The 20,396-nt window shown below is 38.9% G+C and overlaps 1 protein-coding gene and 2 pseudogenes across 2 annotated transcripts in view; 1 reads left to right on the top strand and 2 right to left on the bottom strand.

Annotated features, from left to right (window-relative positions):
* Nucleotides 1-20,396, bottom strand: part of NXPH2 (neurexophilin 2) — a 127,058-nt gene that overhangs the window by 90,526 nt on the left and 16,136 nt on the right. The gene's annotated exons all lie outside the window — the stretch shown is intronic.
* On the bottom strand, nucleotides 9,801-9,952 carry LOC127491934 (U1 spliceosomal RNA; annotated as a pseudogene).
* LOC103348750 (aprataxin-like) lies at nucleotides 18,581-19,606 on the top strand (annotated as a pseudogene). Its single transcript, XR_016231573.1, has 2 exons — nucleotides 18,581-18,959; nucleotides 18,994-19,606. The product of XR_016231573.1 is annotated as an aprataxin-like (transcript).

The raw sequence follows: 20,396 nt of genomic DNA, 5'->3' as shown, positions 1-20,396 counted from the left end.
CTTTCAAATAAATAAAAAATTTTTAAATTTATTTTTAAAAAGTTTTAAGAAAAAAAAAGAACTGAAAGGAAAGAACCAGTAATTCCCAAATACAAAGAAAGAAAGTTGCCTGGTTTGATTGCTTCATCTGTGTGTTTGCATTGAATTATTATACTGTACCCCATAGAAAGGTAGAAGTATAACATGCCAGTCAGTATTTTTTTTGACATGCAGAGTTAGACAGTGAGAGAGAGACAGAGAGAAAGGTCTTCCTTCTGTTGGTTCACCCCCCAAATGGCCACTACAGCTGGCGTGCTGTGCCAATCCAAAGCCAGGAGCTTCTTCCTGGTCTCCCATGTGGGTACAGGGCCCAAGTATTTGGGCCATCCTCCACTGCACTCCTGAGCCACAGCAGAGAGCTGGACTGGAAGAGGAGCAACTGGGACAGGACCAGTGCCCCAACTGAGACTAGAACCCGGGGTGCTGGTGACGCAGGCAGAGGATTAGCCTAGTGAGCAACAGTGCTGGCCATCAGTCAACATTTTTTAAAAAATAAAAAGGAATTGAAAAAGGGATCCACAATACCACATGACACGCACACACACACACACAGACAAAAAGTGAGAACACAGATCATATTTTAGAGAACAATCGATGTTTTCTCAGACCCAGCAACTCATAGAAACTCAGATGAGAAAGTTAATATTTAGAGGAGACAATTTTAGAAATAAGCAAGTTATATACTTCTCTTGGTTGTCCAATATATCCTCAAAGTGAATTAAAATTTGGAATATACTACAATACACAGTGACTAATTACAATATCATCTCAAATAGCCATGTGCATTGAATTGCCTTTTATTATTATGTCTTCAATCTGTTAGTCATGTTTTATGAGAAAAACCATATAAAGTTTATTTCCATATTGGCTATGAAAGTATTGTGAACAATTCTTTTATGTTACTTCTTTAAAGTATTCTAACTAATAGATTTTTTTCAGAATCTGGAATGAGGCAAAGTTTCATGTCTCTGAGAAATTGGTATATTCCTTCTTCAAAGGAGACATATAACTTAATCACATTTCCTTGTTTTTCTTGGCCATGATATAAAATTGACAGCTTTCCTAATAGATTATACAATTGTATAAACCTTATGGTTAAAGTATTTGTTCATCCCCTCATAATTCTGCTTAATTTAAAATTTTTACTGTTTTTTTTTTTCCCAGAGTATCTTCAATTGTATTTGAAAGGCTGTGAGGAGCACTGAATTTAAATAATATTAAGCCTTAAATTTAATAATAAAATTAAATAACAGGCATTATTGCAATTGTGGGGAAATAAATCTAGGAATGCTTGAAATATAGGAATTCTTTGAGTTTGAACTCAAAAACACATGGAAAGATGAAACGGAAGCTCAAAGGGATAAAAAATAAATTTTGAGAATAGAACAAAAAAGAATGATTTAATTCTAGCTAGCAACATGGCTTTAAAGGCCTCCTAGATCTAACAATGTGATACAGAAATGTAAAGAGAAAAAGTCCACATATGATTTATTTTCCACTACAACCTTATTTACTAGATACAGGAGTAAATACCCCATTTTCTCTCAGTGTCAAAACACTGTTCCTATGGGGTCATGGTGGGTAATGGATGAGATGATAAAAGTAAGGCATCCAGTAGAGCTCCTGGCCCCTGGACATTTTAAAGTAAACTTTAATTTTAGAACAGTTTTAAATTTACAGAAGGTTGTGAACATGGTTTGGCATCCCCCAAAACCCACACCCATCTCCTATTATTAACATCTCACATCATTGTGACATCTGTTATCATTTAAGGGAACTTGTTTTCTTTTCAATTCTTTTTTTAAAAAGATTTATTTATTTATTTGAAAGTCAGAGCTACAGAGTAGCAAAGGGAGGGAGGGAGGGAGGGAGGGAGGGAGAGAAAGAGAGGGAAAGAGAAGAGAAAGAATGAATCTTCCATTGGCTAGTTCACTCCCCAAATGACCGCAATGCTGGAGCTGGGCTTTTCCGTAGCCAGTAGCTTCTTCTTCAGGGTCTCCCACATGGGTGCAGGGTCCCAAGGACTTGAGCCTTCTTCTACTGCTTTCCTAGGCCATAGCAGAGAGCTAGATAGGAAGTAGAGCAGCTGGGACTTGAACTGAGAGCCATATAGTATGCCAACACTGCAGGTGGCAGCCGTAACCTCTACACCACAGGACCAACCCCTGTTATCATTATTAAACTAGAATTGATATGTTTTTTTTCCCCGAGTTTCAAAGTAAGGCATTATTTATTTTCATCTTTGAAGTGAAAATCTAGTGGGAAAAACTATTTGGTCAGTTTGTGAAAGATTAAAAATTTAGTTTTCTTCTCTCAGTGTTCTTTTTAATGAAAGCCCACACCATGCTCCGATGGGCTGTTTTTTCCTGGTACCCTTTTCCATTTCCAGGATCTTATCCGACACACACTGCATTTACTTCATCTGAGTTTCTCAGGCTATCTTTTTTTGATAACATCAACAGTTTGAGGAGTACTGGACAGATCATTTTTGTAGAATGCCCCCTAAGTGGGAATTTTTTTTATGTTTTTCTCATCATCAGACGGGGATGACATGATTTGGAGAGGAATATTAAAGAGCTAGTTTCACTGCATTATGTAAAGGACATACTTCTTCATTAAGACATCATGGTGGGGCGACCAGCACTGTGGCATAGCAGGTAGACACCAACCGCAGTGCCGGCATCCCAGTGCCGGTCCAAGTTCCAGTTGTTCTACTTCCGTTCCAGCTCTCTGCTATTGCCTGGGATAGCAGTAGAAGATGGCCCAAATTCTTGGACCCCTGCACCCACGTGGGAGACCCGGAAGAAGCTCCTGGCTTCAGATTGGCGCAGTTCCAGCCATTAGGGACATCTGGGGAGTGAACCAGCAGATGGAAGACCTCTCTCTTTCTCTCTCTCTCTTTGCTCACCCTCCTATATCATAGAGCTTCATGTACATTATTTGAATTCTTCTGCTTGGGAGAGCTTTCTATTCTCCCCTACTCATGTATTCAATGATTTATATCAATAAGGACTTTAGGGTATCTAAAGCATCTCTTGGGCTTCACCATCCTAATTCTCCCCTGGTCCCGGTCCCTGAAGCCTCGGCAAACAGTGATCATTTTAGTGTCTTCATGATTGTCTCCCTTCAGGATGTCACATAATTGGACTCATAAAGTACTTATGTGAACTCTTAGACTGGCTTCTTCCATTTAGGAATATGTACTTAATATTCATCCACGTATTTTCCTACCTTGATAGCTCAATTATTTAAATCACTAGGTATTAGTCTATCACATGAATATACCACGGTTTGTTCACCTATTTGAAAGACATCTTGGGTGCTTACAGTTTTGGGTGATTACAAATGAAGCCATTGTAGCATCAGCATGCAAGTTTTTGTATGGAGATAAGTTTTCAAATCTGTTGGACACAGATCACATGCGTCCAACAATTATGTTTAACTTTGTAAGAAGCTACCAAACTTGTCTCCCAAAGGGGCTGCAATACTTTGCTTACCCATCAGCAACAAAACAGAGTTCCTATTGCTCTGCAAGCTCACCAGCAGTTGGTACTGTCATTTTATATTTTAGGTATTCTAATAGATATGTAAGGGTGTATATTAATTGTTTTCATTTTCAATTCCCTAATGAAATAAGATTTGGAGCATCTTTTTATACATTCACTTGCAATAGCTATGCCTTCTGGGATAGGCACATCATTCATTTCATTTTCTTATTTTATTTCACTGACTAGAACTTTAAATACATTTTTTTACTTTGACCAAAACACAAAGACATGTTAGTCTTTCATTGTCAAGCCAAGACCTTTTCTCTGAGAATGGGCCCCATTAATGGAGTTATGTGTCATATTTATTTAGAAAAAAATACCACACTTATCTCTAAGATTCCCAGTACTAGGTCCTTTAATTATTCCCAAAATGAACAGATTTGCAAAGCAATCTGGGGGTACAATATTAGAGCTGTAGCACTTTTTACCCTTTTTTTTCTATTGCTTTGCCCATAGTTAATTTTCAAAAAAGATTTATTTATTTATTTGAGAGCTAGAGTTACAGAGAGGGATAGACAAAGAGAGAGGTCTTCCATCCACTGGTTCACACTTGAAATGGCCACAACTGCCAGAACTGGGCCCATGTGAAGCCAGAAACTAGGAGCTTCTCCCAGATCTCCCACGTGGGTACAGGAGCCCAAGCACTTGGGCCATCTTCTACTGCCTTACCAGGCCATTAGCAGAGAAGTGGATCAGAAGAGAAGCAGCTGGAACACGAAGCAGAGCTTATATGGGATGCCGGTGCCTCAGATGGAGGCTTAACCTACTACGCCATAGTGCCGGCCCCTCAAGTAATTTTTAATAGTAATCAGCTACCTTTTATTTAAGCTCTCAAAGATATTTAACTGAATTTTATCAATGAAAGTTCTTCTTTAGAATCAATTTTTAACAGGTCCACAGTAATAAATTATAAAATCACAATAATAATTAAAGGTGGCATAAATAAGTTGCATAAAAATGTGACCGGACTACAGAACTCTAATGGCAAGAGCAGAAGTGTTCAGAAATGTATCTGACAATAGTTAAGACATACAGCCAATAGTTAGACTGGAAGATTATATTCTTAACTTTGGACCACAGAACAAATGAAGCAACATTCAGCAAATCTGACCCAGTCATTTTAATAGCTAAACTCTCACACCCTAAGCAGTGATATAAAACATAGTATTCTTTTTCATTTTGTAGAGGTGTCACTGTCTACACAATCTGAAGCAATATGACTTTAATAGAAAAGGCTAAATGTGAGTTTAAATCTCCTACTATACAAGGCTACCTGGGAAAGTGACTAGCAGTTTCAAAGAATTATGTCGAGTACTTTACAAAGATCTCCATTAATTTAAGCAAGCTATAAAGTTCTATGGGGCAAGAAATATGTTTTATGCTTCCTTCTATTCCCCACTGTGATGGCTTTGTAATAGGTCAATTTGGCTAGGCTGAACTGCATTTCTTGAAATTTTCTTTCCTGCAGGTGAGGTTAGAAGGCCCATAAGACAGACTGTTTTGAAATGTAGAAAGCAGAAGGAAGTAAAACATCACTGGGCAGCTCACACAGGTTGTTGCTAATCTGTAGACATGACATGAAACAGCAGCTGGATCTGCAAGTGTTCCATATTCTCTTGGATCTGCTTTTATCTTCTGATAAAGCTTGCTCCTGAGCCAGGTATGTGTGTTTAACCTCCTAATGATCAAAGTCAGAGTTAATGAGAGCTAACACAGGTTCTAGTTCACCTTTGTGGAGTTCTAGCCTGCTGATGATCTCCTGGTTCCTGAATGCCTGTCCTGTGGACTTCAAACTCTAGCACCACACACAGAAATAACAGCCTTACAGAGACTGTGTAATCTGATAATGCTAAATCCATATTAAAAATCCATTTGTACTCATAGAAGACCTTGGTAAAGTGGCAGGATATAAAATCAATACACAAAAATCAACAGCCTTTGTATACACAGACAATGCCATGGCTGAAACAGAACTTCTAAGAATGATTCTATTCACAATAGCTACCAAAAAAATCAAATACCTTGGAATAAATTTAACCAAGGATGTCAAAGATCTCTACGACGAGAACTACAAAACATTAAAGAAAGAAATAGAAGATACAAAAAATGGAGAAATCTTCCATGTTCATGGATTGGAAGAATCAATATCATCAGAATATCCATTCTTCTGAAAGCAATCTACAGATTCAATATGATACAAATCAAAATACCAAGGACATTCTTCTCAGATCTAGAAAAAATTATGTTGATGTTCACATGGAAACACAGGAGACTGAATAGCTAAAGCAATCATACACAACAAAAACAAAGCTGGAGGCATCACAATACCAGATTTCAAGACATACTACAAGGCAGTTATAATCAAAACAGCCTGGTACTGGTAAAACAAACAAACAAACAAACAAACAAAAAAAACAGATGTATAGACCAATGGAATAGAACAGAAATCAATCCAAGCATCTATAACCAACTTATATTTGACCAAGGAGCTAAAACCAATCCCTGGAGCAAGGACAGTCTCTTCAACAAATGGTGCTTGAAAATTGGATTTCCACATGCAGGAGAATGAAACAAAACCCCTACATTATATCTTACACGAAAATCCACTCAAAATAGATTAAAGACCTAAATCTACAACTTGATTTCATCAAATTACTAGAGAACATTGGGGAAATCCTGTAAGACATTGGTGCAGGCAGAGTTCTTTGAAAAGACCACACAGGCACAGGCAATCAAAGTCAAAATCAACAAATGGGATTACATCAAATTGAGAAGCTTCTGTACTGCAAAAGAAACACTCAAAGTGAAGAGGCAACCAACAGAATAGGAGAAATTATTTTTGTTTTTTGTTTATTTTTTATTTATCTGACAGATACAGTTACAGACAGAGAGAGAGAGAGAGAGAGAGAGAAAGGTCTTCCTTCCGTTGGTTCAACTCCCCAAATGGCCGCCACGACTGGTGCTGCACCAATCTGAAGCCAGGAGCCAGGTGCTTCCTCCTGGTCTCCCATGCGGGTGCAGGGGCCCAAGCACTGGGGCATCCTCCACTGCCCTCCTGGGCCACAGCAGAGAGCTGGACTGGAAGAGGAGCAACCGGGACTAGAACTCAGCACACATATGGGATGTCAGCACCGCAGGTGGAGGATTAACCAAGTCAGCCATGGCACTAGCCCTAGAGAAATTATTTGTAAACTATGCAACAGACAAATGATTAATAACCAGAATATATAAAGATATCAAGAAACTCTACAACAATAAAACAAACAATCCAATTAAGAAATGGGAAAGGACTTAAACAGACATTTTTCAAAAGAGGAAATCACAAATGGCCAACAGACACATGAACAAATGCTCAGGATCACTAGCTGTCAGGGAAATGCAAATAAAAAACCACAATGAGGTTTCACCTCACCCCAGTTAGAACGGCTTTCATATAGAAATCAACAAACAACAAATGCTGGTGAGGATGTGGGGAAAAAGGTAACCTAATCCACTGCTGGTAGGCATGTAAACTGGTAAAACCACTATAGAAATCAGTCTGGAGATACCCCAGAAATCTGAATATAGACCTTCCATATGACTTAGTCATCCCACTCCTGGGAATTTACCCAAAGGAAATGAAATCAGTAAACAGAAGAGCTATCTGCATCCTCATATTTATTGCTCAAATCACAATAGCTAAGATATGGAATCAACCTAAATGCCTGCCAATTGAGGACTCAATAAAGAAATTATGGGATATAAATTTTATGGAATACTACACAGTGGTGAAAAAAATGAAATCCAGTCATTGGCAACAAAATCTGAACATCATCATACTTAGTGAAATAAGCCAATCCCAAAGGGACAAATACCATATGTTCTCCTTGATCTGTGACAACTAATAGAGTACCTAATAGGAAATATGTAGAAGTGAAATTGACACTTTGAGAAGCAATGATTTGAATAGCCCTTGTCTTGACTGTTGAGGAACAGTTTTTTCTGTTGTTGTTGTTTTGTTTTTTTGTTTTTCACAATGGAGACTGGGACTGGGAATAGGAGAGGGAGGAGGAGTTGGGTGGGAGTGGGGGTGGGAAAACAGGTATGATGAAAAGAATCACTATATTCCTGAAGTTGCACTTATGAAATTTGCACTCATTAAATAAAACGGTTTCTTTGAGGAAAAAAATTCCATTTGTTCACACACAAATCTCTCTAATAAAAATGTATGTATATTTGTGTGTATGTATCTATATATGTACTTTTATGTGAGTATGTATATCGATATCTAAATATCTGTCCAACTATCATCTCCCACTGGTTATGATGCCTAGTTGAACACTATACATACCAATGAATTTTGTCCCAGAGTCAATTTTTCTAAGTGACAAGAAATGGTGGTTCTAGGAGCACTATTGTTAAGATATGGCTTTCAACAGACTGTTGTCTGTTGTGGGAATTCAAAATGGGAGATTCAAGAATGAAACGGATGAACCTGCTAAGACTCTCAGACTCTAATTTTAAGGGAAATTTCTATCATTTGCCAAATCTGCAGACCAAATCTCATAAAAGAAGCCAATATCCTTTTTTTTTAACTTTTATTTAATGAATATAAATTTCCAAAGTACGACTTATGGATTACAATGGCTTCCCCCTGATACCGTCCCTCCCACCCGCAACCCTCCCCTTTCCCACTCCCTCTCCCCTTCCATTCACATCAAGATTCATTTTTGATTATCTTAATATACAGAAGATCAGCTTAGTATACATTAAGTAAGGATTTCAACAGTTTGCTCCCACACAGAAACATAAAGTGAAAAATAATAGATGATTTTTTTTAAATGATGATGAAATCAGATCAGACCTATTGTCATGTTTAATCCCAGTGAGAGTCAAGTTGGGAATTGATAATTTCTTTTTTTTTTTTACAGAAGATCAGTTTAGTATGCATTAAGTAAAGATTTCAACAGTTTGCACCCCCATAGAAACACAAAGTGAAATATATTGTTTGAGTACTCGTTATAGCATTAAATCTCAATACACAGCACATTAAGGACAGAGATCCTACATGAGGAGTAAGTGCACAGTGACTCCTGTTGTTGACTTTACCAATTGACACTCCTGTCTATGGCATCAGTAATCTCCCTATGCTCCAGTCATGAGTTTCCAAGGCTATGGAAGCCCTCTGAGTTCTCAGAAGCCAATATCCTTTTAAGACAGAGAACTACAGAAAAATTAAAATCATTATTGAATGACATTTCACCTCTTTTGAAAGGCTGGTTGCTTTTTAAAATATTTTTACCTGATTTTAAATACTATTACCTGAGTTCTAAATATAGTGGTACTAAATAGTTGCACTAATGAGCTATACAGGGTCCTAGGAGGTCTCTGCTTGAATTCAGCTCTGGCCCTAAATATCACATTTCTCTATCCTTGTAAAATTACAGTAGAATCATGGAATTTTAGATGTGAATACACTTTAGCATTCATATAAAATATCCTTATTTACAGGGAAGAAAATTGAGGTACAGTAATATTATCCCCTGCTTAGTATCTCTAGCTAGTCAACAGGGTAGAGTCAAGACTGAAGTTCAATTCCTTGCCCCCAGTCTTGAGTTCTTTACACAATACTGTTTCTGTGTCTGACTCACCTCTCCACTTGATTGAGCCTGTGACCTCCAGATAAGCCTTTGGGTTGAAATATGTCTTGCCTAACTATCTCATGTCCCAGTTTTTCAAATCTATATAGAGACCATGGACTTCTACAACTATTCTCCTGCCTGATTTATACGTCTGCTTCTGGTTTCACTGCAGTCATTTGGGGAGTGAGCCAGTGGACAGTAGACCTCCCTCTCTCTGCTTGTGCCTCTCTGTAGCTCTGCCTTTCAAATAAATGTATAAATTTAAAAAATTATATGTCTGGAGAACTCTGAAGTTGTCAGACTATGCTTATACTAGTTGCTCGTCACCAGCAACCACAGCAAAAGTTCACTCAGAATTGGTTTGAGGTCATTCCATCCTCAGTCTCTCATTCCGAGGGGATAAAACTTGGTCCAATCTTTATATCACAATTTGCTCATGTCAAAAAAATGTTTCCTCTGGCTGTCTGGCAGATAGAAAATTCACCACCTCAGGTCTTGAGACACTTGGTCATCACCACCTCAAGGGCTAAACTAATCTATAGGGGAGAGGGCCTGGGGAAGGAATACATTGCTGTTTGGTTTTTTATTTTCATGAATGCAGTCCCCCACTACCACAAATTATGCAGTCCAGTTTCCCACATTTGGGGAAATCACAGAGGTCAGCACATCCGAAGTGCAATGGATAAGCCTCACCCTGGGAAAACCACCTTCATGACCATGGTATCTCCCCTGACAGGTAAGAATACATTGATATTTGAACACTCCTTGTAACTCTTTTTGAACTCCATGAGATCCTTGTGCATGCTTGTAAACAACATGCTTCCACTCCTTTGTTTATTTCAAAACCAACATATTCTTTTCACAATGTTTCACAACCCTCTTTGATAAGGAAGTGTTTTTCTTAAGGTGGGACAGTTCACAAAATGTTTTAGTCTCCCATATATTAAGAGAATGTGTGGTTTCAAATAACAAAACCTTACCATATTGCTTAGGTAGGCACGGACTCAAGAAAGAAGTCCAGAGACAGCCAGGCCAGTGTTGGTAAAGAGGCTTGCAGTGCCATAAAGAGACCCATGTTTTGTCTGTCATTCCTCTGCCAATTTTAAAGTGAAGTTCTCTGTCCATGCTTGCCTCCTCAGATTCACAGATGGCTGCTGCACCCCTAGCTATGTGAGAAGGAGGAAAAGGAGTAAAATGCTGGACCAAAGACAAAAGACTGGAGATTATGAAAACCAATCAATGGTATTTGTCACACACTCTTATGTTAAGTACTCTTCTATGAAGTGTTTCTGAATAAGGCTTCAACTCAAAACCTAATTCTCAAAATTTTTTTTTCCAAATCAAAGACTTAAAACTCATTATATTTGTTCATTCCAAAACACCGAATAAAGCAACAAACCCAACCCTATATTAAACTAATGCCCTTATATCCAGGGTGGCACAGCAATGAGACAAACAGGCTCTCTCCCTACTTATGTGCAGTAATGAACTCATGCACAAACCATTCTCCTCTGTCACCTGATGTATACTACATCTTTCTACATATGCAATGTCTGCTTAAGTTTTAAGATACAAACATGCTCACGAATGGTGAAACCCCAAGAAGTTAACCTTAAGAATTTACTTAGGGTCTAGGGAATCGTAGCTCATTCACTATACAAAGGTTCCTGCTTTTTTAGATAAAATGCTGTCAGGATCCTTCAGTTAAAACTATAATGTTTCTCAAAGACTAATTTCTCAAGCTAAGTATAATCAGGCCTGCAGATTTTGGCTGATGTTTCTCAAAGAGTCCTCTCCAAACTCCGCTTAGAAGTCCTATAGATACTGCTTAATATTCCAGTTCCAGGTCCCTCCTCAGAGCTCTTTATCTCCCATACAGATAGACTTTCCCAGGCCATTGAACACTCAAAGTTGAGAACACTGCCTGAAATTACTATATCAGGCTCAGGGATCGAGTACACAGGCAGGCAGAGCTCCAAGTCAGGGCAGACATGGACCTTCTTTCTGAAGACAAGTACTAATGGGAGAACAATCACTTCACTTTTTTACAGAAACCCAGCTCAAGACAAAGGCCTGACTTCCTGGGGAAGTGTGTATCCAGGACGGTGGCAGTCACTTAACAACCCAAGCTCTTCATGTACAAATCTCGAACAAATTAATAACTCTTCCAGGTACATATCTATTCTAAGAGGACTTTAAGGGTGCATGAGCTTAGCTGTGCCTGAAGCCCAGAGATCCACAAAAGTCCAAAGTGTATGTTCAAACCTATTCCCTGCCATCTGCCCCAACCCTCATCCCAATTTGAGCTTATCCAGTCAACTGTAGTCTTCCCTCCTTGGGCTCTGTCTAACTTCAACTAATTATCTCAGCAATGCATTTCCTACAGTGTTCCTTGGCTGCCCCTAGCTAACCCTTATATCAGATGCTTTTGTTTTTTTCTCATCTGCATTACACAATCTCTCCAATTACTTATGTATTTAAATTGCTCCAGCAATGGGCAGACTTAATGCCCAGTTCCTTGGCCAGGTCCCCAGCAGTCAGGGACCATGGCTGACTCCCAGACATATTTATACATCAGAGCTTTTCAGCGTTATTTGGCTGCATTTCTTTATGGTTTTGGAATTTCCTTGATTTACTAATACATCTGTTGTGCCTCCTGTGGGTTTTAAGCAAGGAGCTGAAGCGTGTTTGGTGGCACAGAAAAGAGTGCTATTCTGGGAGTCTGCTGGGAATCTGATGGGGGTTTCCTGTGCCATTTGAAGCTGAGAAAGGAGGATCCTGGCTCAGGCTCTAAGGACCAAGTGCATCTTCCTCCACCCCCAAAGTTCACTAAAATAAAGTTGGGAAAGTGGTTTTCCGGCCCATGTAGGCATCAGAATATTTAACTTTGAAAGATTCTGATTGAAGTACAAATCTACAGTAAAATACACTTCATCTCATACATCCAAATGTGTGTATTTTCTGAAGATAAAAGAAACACTGGTAGGTTCAGCTAAAGAGAAACTCAGAGACCAAGATTTAGAAAATTGAAAGGCATGGGTCAGCAGCTAATCACGTAAAGTGCTGGTAGGTGTTCAGAGAGGATGTTGGAGAACAGTGCCGAATGCCCACAAACTCACTGCATTTCAGATTGCAGGGTGGAGAAGATGGAAATCCTGGATTAGGCTGGTTAAAATCCCAAGTAGAATTAGGGTCAGGCACAAATGAAACTCACAGAATTTCTTTCCCAGATTAGAGAATCATAGTATAGTATATACAGAGCTGGGAAGTAGCCAGAACAACACCGATTCTCAGAGAAGGAACTCAGCAGGAATTTCTGTTGGAAAACATATCCAGCAGATTCAGAAGTAAGTGTGAGAGGGATGAGAAAGCAGATGTGAAAACAAAAATTACAGCTTTTTGTCTTCTATGATATACCTCCTAGTTTATTCCTGGCATATCCAGAGATGAGAACCTTGAACTACACTCAATTATCATCAACAAGGGTCAACATAAGACCACAAAAACACACAATTAGGACATGTGTTTTATGCTTAGATTTCACACCCATACTGGCCTATCACTTGCCATGGCCACAATTCACACATTATCCAGAAGCCTCTACCATTCGCAACTGTTTTTAAAATAAAAATATTCAAATCTCTCACAAATAACATTCAAAGACGATAGCCTTTGCTCACTGCAGGCATTAATAAAATAGTTCCAATTGTATACTATCGATACTTAGTAATAAAACACTGCTCTTTCAGAAGAGCATTTCATTTAATAACTTGGAGACAAATAGCTTTGGCTCTACATCCTTATAAATCCAAAGACAAACAAATCAAAACTGCACTATTGTGGAAGGAATTTGCTGGATTACTTGGTCACCTGCCTTTAGCAAATCAACTCTGGCCTGCTAACTTCAGTGTGGTACAATACAGAAAATGGGTTTATTAAACTCCAATATTTTTCTTGTTCACAACCCCAAAATGGGGTTGTTTCTAGAAACAAGTCCCATCTCCAACAGCCTAGGCCGGGGAGCTATGTATAACGAGAGAATGCCTTCAGCAAATAGAGCTGTCCTCTGGGTCCCATTAAACTACAACAGTTTGCAGAGTTGTCTTTCCACTGAAAGGTTGTCCCTGATCTATTGGAAACATGCTTATTTAATATGAAGAGAAGACCCCTACTCCCTACAGACTTATGCTTGGCTCTTCAAATCAAGCTCCCCACTCCCTGAGTTAAATGTACCTATTTTTATACAGGATGGAAGAGTTTAGGGATGTCTCATTGTCATAAGAAAGTTACAGTGTTTATTTGTCAGTCAAGTGATGACTTACAATTGTATCTGGTCTTTGAAAATTGTCAACATTTCAATCATGAAACCACCTTCATTATCATTGAATAAAAATCTGATAATAAGGTGACTGGAATTTGAAAAGGTAGCAATTTGAGTTATGCTAAGACAGTGTACTTAATAATATAAAAAATCCCATAAGGAAATAAAACATTAATACAGAAAAGCACTGAAACATCAAGATATTGTATTAGAATTATTTGAGGAAATAATAAGAGGAAAATATTATAAGGCATTATAGAGTAGGTGTTGGTGAATGAACATCAAATTTTATTTTTGTGGCTATCTCTATCTACTTCTTTTGTTTTGTTTTTTTTTTTTTCTATCTACTTCTAAAAGAGTAAACAATGGAATCAACCAGTTTTATGGCTACTGAGAATACACTTTCTTTGTCCCAGCAAAAGAAAACAGAGTTGGGTTTAAGAGAGACAGGCAGAGAAAATAATAGTCCATTTTATTTAGTACAGCACTTTACTCAAGGCTCAGAAGTGCTGTCTCAAACATCCTAATGATTACACTGCTAAGGGTAAGACACGTTTTCCACACAAACTCAGAGCTCCAAAACAAAGGAGCTTCAGGTACCAGCTGAAGATCAGTGACACTAAACAAGCTAAGGGTTTAGACATACTATGCCACCCAAACTTCTTCCATATAATCTGTCACAGGTAGTTTTCCAAGTGATTTCTCTCAATAATTCATCCACTCATCAAAGCACTTCTCTGATATCTACTACGCAACTGGCTGTGGTGTTACAGAGATTGACATGCACATTCCTGGAGTTCACGGATTTCATTTGAGTTAAGTGGAATATAGGTACACAGATGTGCACCCACAGTTACAATGCCCTGCAATCTATGCTCTAACGGTGTGGCAAGCGTAAAATGGAGCATAGAGACAGGAACAGTAAATATACCTTTGGGGGAAACATCTGCAAAAACTGGAAAGCCCCCTCAAGACCTGAGGCATTTCTCTTCCTGAGTCACTGGTAGGGTAATCAGAACATCTGCAGCTCTTTCCCTAGGGGCTGGCTTATAGTCCACACACCAGAAGCCAGGGTTCCAAAAGCATCATAAATTCATAAAGCCAAAGGACATCTAAGACACCATCTGGTACAGGGGTTCCCAAGCCTGGCTGGGCTCCAGCATCACCTGGTGCCTTGGCAGCAGCCACAGACATGGATGTGACATGCCTGAAGGTTCTGGAACTGCTCTTTTGCTATGGCTTGTCTACGAACAAGTATTTGGGATTCCTTGATTCCAACCAATCCCATCTTCAGAAGGAAGAGTTTAGAGGAAATTCATGCCCACAAATTTCAAGTGAATTCACCAAATTAATGCAATAGGCACTTTAGGACAACAAGGGTAAAGCATCTAGCAAAGGTATTTTTAGCCCAAATATTTTCAAAATGTATTTCCAATGCACATGACATAAACCATATAACACAGAACTATTCATACACACACAAAAAATACAAGGTCAAGGAGAAGATGAGAGAGAAAACTTCCAGAGAATTAAATTTAGTAAAGATACTTGTTGCAATTGAGCTGTAAATTAGTTCTGTTCTTCCTAGAAAAAATTTTTAAGTGGAAACACTGAGTCAAAATTCTCATTCTTTCAAAAAGGGTATCTGATTTATCAGGAGGAAACATCTATGCTCCTGGTAGTATATTTTAAAGAAAAGCTTAGTGTACTGCCAAGGCTACAGCAAACACTTAAACTATTGAACGAAACCAAAAAATGTTTTCCAATTGACATTCCCTACATTAACCTTTGATAGAAGCTAAGAGTAATCAGTAAATACTGGCTTGTTTAGATATTTGCACAGAGAATGGCAGTAGCACAATTTAGGTCTGTAACTTTGAAGACAGACACAAGACATCTTCTATCAATGAAAAGTTAAAACTTTTATATGATGGGAAAGGTTGATAGAAAAGTATTGTCTGCATTTATAACTGCATACCTGTATAAAAGCAGGTGCAGGAATAAGAGAGTCTGCCCTGGGGTTGCCCTTTACACACACACACACACACACACACATTTAGGGCTCCTGCAGCCTCTTTGGAGGCTCTTTCTTTATATATATATATATATATATATAGAGAGAGAGAGAGAGAGAGAGAGAGGCAGGCATACAGGCAATATCAGGGAAGAGTTAGGGAGAAAACAGCAGAGGAAACTCCATGCAAATTAGAGGGACATTGTGAATCTATGTGAACGGTGTGGATGTGCACAACTCAGGACCCCAGCAGCTGAGCACCTCAGCCCCAGTTTTGCAGAGTGAGGTGAGACCAGACTTCAGCAGCCCAAGCCACTGATAATATACCTGAGGGAAGAGCTTGGCAAAAGTCCAGTTTGGAGTCCTGTGGAGGAGAGTACACCTGGCAACCTAGAGGTAAAAAAAAAGGGCCAGGTTTCTCTCTCCCTGACTACCTGGCACTGGAGTCCTATAGATAGCCAAGACAGCGTGAGTGCCATTTTGGACATACATAACAGCTGTTCCAGCTTGTGTCCATGTGCCCAGCAACCAGCCAACAGGAGATGCCTGAGTCTGACTGGGAGAACTGACAGGGGGCTGAGTGCTCATGACTGTGGGAGACTTGTGTGCTGGGACTGCGAAAACACTGCCGCTGCATGTGAAAGCACAGGGTTTGGCAGGATCTTCAGGTAGTCATTGTGGGCAGTTCCACATACTCAGGGCTCCCTGATTCCCTGGTGAGGGTCACTGCTGTGGGATCTGTGCCTAACACCAAGGACAACACAGATCTTTCTTATGGTTCTTTCAGCAGTGAACAAGCATTGGTTTCCATGGAGGAGAGGAGGTAAGTATGAGACTATGCAAACAGAGCAGTGGTGGGCAGGAGGGAGGGGGGGTGGAGGAGGAAGAGGATATTTACCACGCTCAGTGGTATCACCTTGGACACTCCCTCACCATGGAGCGATGAACAGAGCTCTCTGGCCACACTCAGCATACACCTCAGGGAATACCACTGAAAGAGCAGACATTCCATTAATCCACAGAAGCACAGTCCAAAGACAAAAGCCATCACAGGGAAAAACAACAAAACACAACACCAACAAGTATCTCCAGAAATGCCTAAAAATAAATGCAGCAATTCAAAAAATAAGACTAAGGAAGACAACATGATACCTCCAAAGGAACACAACACTTCAATACTAGAATGTGAAAATGAAGAGATGGAAGAAATGCCGGAAACAGAATTCAAAAAATTGATCAAAGGATTACTCAGAAGTAATTAGAAGCAAATTCATGGATTAAAGAAATCCATACATGACATGAAAGAACATTTTTCCAGTGAAATTGAGGTGTTAAAGAGAAATCAAAATGAAATATTAGAGATGAATAATTCAATAGATCAAATAAAAAATGTGGTGGAAAGTCTTGAAAACAGACTTGGTGAGGCAGAAGAAAGAAAATCTGTGTTAGAAGACAACAGAGAAGAAATTAGAATACTAAAAAAAACAGTGTTGGAGATCGATGGGATATGATCAAACGACCCAACATATAGGTCTTAAGATTTCCTAAAGGTGTGGAAAGAGAGAATGGTTTAGATGTCCTTTTTCACGAAAAATAACTACAGAAAATTCCCCAATTTGGAGAGAAAAAGGGACAGCAAAGTACAGGAAGCACATGGAAATCCTAATAGACATGACCAGAAAAGATATTTACCACAAAACATTGTAGTCAAACTCTCCACAATAAAACATATAGAAAATTTCTAAAATATGCACGAGAGAAATTTCAGATTACTTTCAGAGAATCTACAATTAGACTCACAGAAAAATTCTCATCAGAAACCCTACAGGGTAGGAGAGAATGACGAGATATATTCCAAGTCTTAAGAGAAAAAAACTGTCAACCTAGAATAATGTACCCTGCAAAGCTCACATTTATGAATTAAGGTGAAATAAAGACCTTTCAGTACAAACAGAAATTGAAAGAAACTGTCACCACTCATCCAGTCTTTCAAAAGATGCTTACGGATGTGCTACACACAGAAACACAGAAACACCACCATCACTATGAAAGAAGGTGAAGGCAAAAAATCTCCCAGTAAAAGTACAAAAGGAATCCAGAGTAAACAGTAGGAATATTTATGGAAAACTAGCAGGGCAAAGTCATTACCTATCAATAGTCACCTTGAATGTAAATGGCCTCAAAGCTGGTTAAAAGAGACAGTCAGGCTGAATGGATTAAAAACAAAACCCATCTATTTGGTGCCACAAGAAACACATCTCACCAAAAAAGATACAAGCAGACTGAAAGTGAAAGGATGGAAAAAGATATCCCATGCTAACAGAAACCAAAAAAAAAGCTGATGCAGCCATCCTAATATCAGACTGAATAGATTTTTAACACAAAAGCTGCTATAAGAGACAAAGAAGAGCACTATGTAATGATTAAGGGATCAATCCAACAGGAAGATGTGACTATAATAAATGTAAACAAACCTAATTACAGGGCATCTAGCTATTTAAAAGAAATGTTAATAGATCTAAAAGGAGACATAGACTTCCATACAATAGTAATGGGGGACTTCAATACTCCACTTTCAGCAATGGACAGATCAACTAGAAAAATCAGCAAGGAATAACAGTTAATTGATACTATAGAACAAATGGACCTAATGGATCTCTACAGAACTTTTCATCCTACAGTTGCAGAATACACATTCTTCTCACCAGTGCATGGAACTTTCTCTAGGATAGACCACAGGTAGATCATAAAGCAAGTCTCAGCAAATTAAAAAAAAAAATCAAAAATCACACCATGCATCTTCTCTGAACACAATGGAATTAAGCTGGAAACCAACAACTTAAGAATCTCTAGAACATATGCAAACACATGGAGACTGAATAACATGCTCCTGAATGAACAGTGGGTCACTGAAGAAATCAAAAGAGAAATAAAAAACTGGTGAGGAATAGTTGTTATTTTTCATACTATTTGTTGAAGCCTTTAATTAGCATAGAGTTAATCCTATGTATAAAGTTAATGGAAAATGGATCTTAGTAAAAAATAAGAATGGAAATAGGAGGTGAGGCACGGCTGGAGTAACGTGAGCGCATCGCTCTGTGTCGCCGAGCGACCCTGAACCTTTTGAAGACAGCTCATGTCTTTTTATTGGCGCTGGAATGTCACAAGGCATGTAGTAGATCGACAATGCGGGTGTGCTGGTTGGTGAGACAGGACAGCCAGCACCAGCGAATCAAACTTCCACATTTGGAAGCAGTTGTGATTGGACGCAGCCCAGAGACCAAGATCACTGATAAGAAATGTTCTCGACAGCAAGTTGAAAGCGGAGTGTAACAAGGGATATGTGAAGGTGAAGCAGGAACCTTTGGGTCACTGGAGTCAAGGCTTGAAGATTTCAATGCAGGACCCCAAAATGCAGATGTCTGTTTTCTTCTCTTGTGCCTCTCTGCTAGGTCTACAAAGATGAGCAGGTGGTAGTGATTAAGGATAAATATCCGAAGGCCCGTTACCACTGGCTGGTCTTACCATGGGCCTCCATTTCCAGTCTGAAGGCTGTGACCAGGGAACACCTTGAACTCCTCAAGCATATGCACACTGTAGGGGAAAAGGTGATTGCAGATTTTGGGTCCAGCAAACTTCGCTTCCGACTGGGCTACCACGCCATTCCTAGCATGAGCCATGTACACCTTCATGTGATCAGCCAGGATTTTGATTCTCCTTGCCTTAAAAATAAAAAACACTGGAATTCTTTCAATACAGAATACTTCCTAGAATCACAAGCTGTGATCGGGATGGTGCAAGAGGCTGGCGGAGTGACTGTCCGAGATGGGACCTCTGAGCTCCTGAAGCTGCCCCTTCGTTGTCACGAGTGCCAGCAGCAGCTGCCTTCCATTCCTCAGCTGAAGGAGCATCTCAGGAAGCACTGGACAGCGTGATTCTGCAGGGCTGAACGGCTGCTGCGGCTGTTCGGAGCGAACTGCTGGCACCTATTCTGGGTTGCTTGTGAACTGTTCATTTCTTGGATTAAAACATGCAGCATTTTTACAAAAAAAAAAAAAAAAAAAAAGAATGGAAATAGGAGAGGGAGGAGGAAGAAAGGTAGGATAGGAGTGTTGGTGGGAGGGTGGGTACAGTGGGAAGAATCACTATATTCCTAAAGTTGTATTTATGAAAGTTTGTATAATGTAAATAAAAGGTTTCTGGGAGAAAAAAATGAAGGCATGTAACAGCCACCCAGCTACAGTGCACTGGGATTCTCAGACTTAACCCAGGTAAGTAAGGCTGTTATTTATACACAGCTCTAATTTCATAAAAATATATTATCTTTCAAGTTGTATCACCAGCTGTGATTTTATCACCATGCTTATTTTAAAGGGATGAGACACAGCTCTCATAGGGATCTTCACAGATATATTTTTTTTAGAAATGAGAATTTCCTTAAAAGGAAAACTCAATTAAAATTGCATGCCAGTATAAAAGAAAGTTGTTGCATATCATTTATTAAAATCAAGTAATTCATAGTTGACAGTTGCATAATCACAAAAATTCCAAATTTTTTTGACAAAAAGGAACTGCAATCTAGTTCCTAAGCAGTAAAATTATTAATTTTAAGCCACTTGCAAAAATCTCAAAAACTGAATAAAATTTTACACTCAAAACTACTTCCCCTTGTTTTGTTATTAAAAATATAAAATCTGGGTTTGTGATTAACTAAAGAATATTATCCTGGTACATCTTAATTGTAACAAATATGCCAATAAGGTGGGATTTAGGTCACATTTTTATTAGCCAACCACTGTTTATGACTGTCATTTTCAGTTTTATTTACTGTCTTCCTACAAAGTAATGTTCCT

The sequence above is a fragment of the Oryctolagus cuniculus genome, chromosome 3 (assembly GCF_051225735.1).
Source record: "Oryctolagus cuniculus isolate XC-2025 breed Fujian yellow rabbit chromosome 3, ASM5122573v1, whole genome shotgun sequence".
In the NCBI taxonomy this organism is placed as follows: Eukaryota; Metazoa; Chordata; class Mammalia; order Lagomorpha; family Leporidae; genus Oryctolagus; species Oryctolagus cuniculus.
Note: the sequence above shows the minus strand (reverse complement) of the source record. Positions and strands in the feature narration are given on the sequence as shown.